Source organism: Dermacentor silvarum, chromosome 1, assembly GCF_013339745.2.
Source record: "Dermacentor silvarum isolate Dsil-2018 chromosome 1, BIME_Dsil_1.4, whole genome shotgun sequence".
NCBI classification, from domain to species: Eukaryota; Metazoa; Arthropoda; class Arachnida; order Ixodida; family Ixodidae; genus Dermacentor; species Dermacentor silvarum.
The window spans coordinates 377121776-377126141 of NC_051154.1; the positions used below are offsets into that span (position 1 = coordinate 377121776).

Genomic DNA, 4366 nt, shown 5'->3' on the forward strand with positions numbered 1-4366 from the left:
TATAAAAGCCGACGCGTTTCGCCGCTGATCAGATTTCGACGATCGCCGACTGTGTTCGCCGCTATCGTTGTGCTTCAAGTGTAACTTGCTTTTGTGGGCACAGGTTCGCCCAATAAAGAATCAGTTTCGTCATTCCCAGTTTTACGACTGTTTGCTTCATCGTCACTACTACGTGACAGTATAGCGAAATGGTCGAAGCGTCCTCGATTTCCGTGTGGCTTTTACTAATCACTGAGTCATCGCCGCCCCTGGTGGACACCAGAAGCAGGTAACCGGTGCCTCCATTTTCGGTCATGTCTGCACGCCCTGAAAGATCAGCACAGATTTTCATTCTCCACATGCAAGACTGAATAATGGAGCATCAACATTCCCTACTGAATACAGTACAAAGTAAGAATTTTTAACTTAACTTTATCGGTAAGGAAACCGGACTGGGGAAGAGTGCTGCCGTCAGAAGTGTTTTACAGCGAAGCTGTTAGCCTCTAGTTGGTCGGCATTTTCGTGTCCATGCCCGTGGGCAAAAATGTGCGCCAATCCCGGAGGTTGTGCAATACCGGGCCGACCTGATGTGGAGGTGAAGCAGCCTTCAAGCACTCAGCAAAGTGAAGGGAAAAGTGCATACATTCTTTGGAATCACGCAAACAACAAACAGGACACCACGGGTTTCAATAAAGAACAAACACGTAACACGGATCCGAACCACATAATTGATGATAATGCGCTCCTGATAACAATGCGAAGCATGTTGCGCTCCCGCATACGTTTCCCGGTAAAGATTACTGTTGCGCAAGCTGCCGCGGCGACGGCAGCTTGCGACCTGGGGAGTGACGTCACCAGCCTATCGTAGATAAAAGAACCAGCTTAGCAACAGACTTGATGGTTGTTGCAGCATAGCTGTGGGTAGGCAACGGGTTAGGACTCCCGAGGAGCACCGTGTATGCGAGGAGCGTCAAAGGTAAAAAGAAACGGCAATACGTCCAGCGGCGGCGTGCTGTCAAAATTACCATTATTCTAAATTTCAATTACTATCATTACTCTAAAGCAATAAAGCATTACATATCCCCCTCAGCCGTTATAGTGGTGGTTTTGAACAGCTTCGCTGGACATTCATTTTCGCAGGGACAAGATGGCGAGTCAGTTTTTTTAAGGTATTACTACAATAAAACAGCAACAAAAGCTTCTTGGCAGCGATGTAGATGATTTGTGCGTGTTTATGCAATGTAGTATTCTTCGTACTACAAATTCCAAAATCTAAACAACCAAATAGTACAATGCACACGAACGTACACAAGATCATGGCTACGTACTAGTTTACTGCTGCTCTTGACGTGGATTTAAATTTCATGGCGGAGTTCCAACTCAAATATGACATGCCACTTTCTTTTTTGTATTGCTGCCACCGTTAAGCTCAAATCATTGGCAGCACTTTCTAAAGGAAGTAAAGATGCGTTGGTAATTTTCACACCATATGAAAACAATTACAATGCCCTGATGGCCCTCCAAAATAGACATTCCGAAACGCCGCCATAATCGCACATCATGAACATTCGCATTAAGGCATCTTATTTGTGAACAGCAAATAGTTTGAGAGGAGCCTTCTCGGGGTACGAGCAGGTAGAATAGACTCGCGCGCTGTGTGGTACACAAATAAATATCCAGGCAAATCAAGCACCGAATACGTTCACGAGTGACCTTAATGATTTGTGGAAAACACTGCCTCGACGTATCACCGGCGCACCTATCAGCGTGCGTGCGTACTTCCCTCACCTCAAAAATGACCCATTTGGATACTGCACCTGCGTAGCTTACGTGTGCTCGTGAGTCTGCCAGGGCTACTTTTCAGTGTAAATTTAACACTCGATCGGATCATTGATAAGGCTTTATATGTGGAAAGCGACGGTGGCGCTATAGATATGAATGTTCTTGTGCGGAATGAATGCGACTCTGCCGTGGTGGATTTCTCTCGAGTGTGTGTGGGGAAGTGTACGTGTTCGCAAATGATACTCGTGGCCGAAGATTATCCCGCACGTACCGCAGACGTTGTTTGTGGAGGTCTCCAGGTTGTACAGCGTGCATTGTTGGCCATCCTCGGGATCGTCAGAAACCCTACAATTAGACATATGCATTCTTTTCAGACGCTTTACTTCCTTCTATGACAAAAAAACACAACAATATTTTCGCTACATGGAATTTCAAACATGGAAACGGCAGTGTCGTGAATGAACTTGGTTCATTTTCACCAGCGAACAGCAAAGGTCGCAGTCGTGTGCACATGCTGTGCAGGGAGCTCTTCCACCATAGTCAACACACTTTGCTGCGTAACACTGTGTACTTAAATTTCAGAGTATATAAAACGAGTCTGATTCGACCATTTTTTCGACCATGACACGCGCTTTTCACGTGTCATAGTGGCAATAACCAGCGGAGCAGAATTGTGACAATACTTTCCGAACAGGCTGAGCCACTGCACTGAAGGCTTTTTGGCTACTTTAATATACGTGTATGTCGATGCATATAAAAACACTGTGTAGACCGTTTCCACCCTTTTATTATAAACCAACTCGCGTATTAAAGAAAACATGCACTCTCCTATGCGCATACTGGAATTCGCCGTGGCCGAGGCAAGTATCCGGTTCTCACCTAAATTTTAATCATAACTGACGGTTTACGAACCCCTACTGTAAGGAAACTGGGAAAATATTTGCGCATTATGAGCCCATGTGTATTGCACTAAAATATAGAACTTTTGGTTGTGGGTTTCGCCATCAGTGTTAACACATCATTGGTAAGAGAAAGACGGATGAAGGGATAAACGACGCACTGCACATATCTCATCGCCAGCGATGCTAAGTTCACATGTGTCACACGCAGTTGCCTATGCGCGATTTTTTTTTTACGTAATGAAATTTATTGTGGCAAACACATGAACAATGCGCTCTTGCAGATACAAGCCTCATGAACAACGTACCTAAAAATTGAAGTGATAGGGTAGTTGTCGCTAAATAAGACAATACCATCACGGATCGCGAATCCACTGTGCGGAAACAAATGAAAGACAAGAACGGGAACGAAGACAAGCGCAGCGAATTTTCGTCATGGATTACCAACGACCTCACAGTCCCACACTTTGTTCCACTCTTTGTCACAGCAGGGCCGGTATCTTGTAGCGATGCCTTTCCGGTAATAATGCCTTCTCGCGCTTATCGCGCTTTGTCAGTAGTCAGAGCGGCGGTCCGCTCGCGTTATCAACGGGATCAGCCCGTCGTGAGCGGTGGATGATAAGACTAGTATAGAATAAGTCATAAGGCATCGCTACAACATCGCGGCCTGGTACAAGCTTATCCAATCCTTGAAACAGAATTTACAAGTCGGGCAAAAGGGTACAGCTGAACTTATTAAAAAACACAAATATTAAACACACGATACACACGTAAAGACAATGATTTCATTGTATAACAATACTAAAAGCGAAAGGGTCCATCAAAATAGCTTTAACCTGTCCAAATGTGAGTCTAATCGATGTAAGTCATTTTTGTTCTTAGATTACGACACTCTTGTTTAGGCAAGCAGTGATTTTATACCCCATAAGGCTGTTCTTATACCGGCGAATTTAAGTGTTCTGGAACACATTGAAAATAGTGTATCATTCGTGCATGAAGTATGCATGCTGGTCGCACTTTTTACCCCCATTATAGGTGAATAACGCTATCAGTGTGCAGTTAGAATAACGTTTTCTAGACAAAGCTGATTCGTTACCCAAAGCAAGTGTGCAGTGCGGTAAACCATCACAAGCGAAAAAGTAGCGTTGCACACGACATATTTGCACCATCCACATACGAATGCATCGGAAGCGAAGAAGTTTACCTGTTAAGTACTACCAATTGCCTGTCCAAAACACCAGCCTTTCGTTGGAAACAAATCTAGCGTTTATTTAAGCTCGATTCAGGTTCGTCTCTTCAGGAGATAACACCTAATCGAAACTTGACAAGAAGAAAGGCTTACCTAGTGTAGTCGCCCAGAGTGGATGAAGCGTCTTCGGTGCTTGCACGGCTTGTGCTGGGCGTTGCGTCGTCCCCGTTGCGAAACACCAGAAGCGTGTATTCACTCGTTGTTTCTTCGGGCTCGTTTTCACTCGTTTCACCCGAGAATCTTAAGGTAGCCCCGCAGCTACCTTGAATCGCTCCTTGAGTGAAGTTAGTGCGCAAACATGGCTGATTTGTGATCTGTCGCTCGCCTCGTCGGCTTTTTCGGATGGACGCCAGTTGCCTCCGCAGCTTTCCTTTCGTTAACGATGCTGCGCATCTTCAAGGGCATCGTTATAGGGACTGGTGCAATCCTCTGGAGCGTTTCGGCAACGGAGTAATTC

General features: G+C 45.2%; 1 long non-coding RNA gene across 1 annotated transcript; it reads right to left on the reverse strand.

The window, feature by feature from the left end:
* Positions 1-415: 415 nt before the first annotated feature.
* On the reverse strand, positions 416-4122 carry LOC125942436 (uncharacterized). The gene is made up of 3 exons (XR_007465108.1): positions 4003-4122; positions 2033-2106; positions 416-563 (listed from the first exon to the last, which is right to left on the reverse strand). It is a non-coding gene; the product is annotated as an uncharacterized LOC125942436 (long non-coding RNA).
* Between the last annotated feature and the right edge of the window lie 244 nt (positions 4123-4366).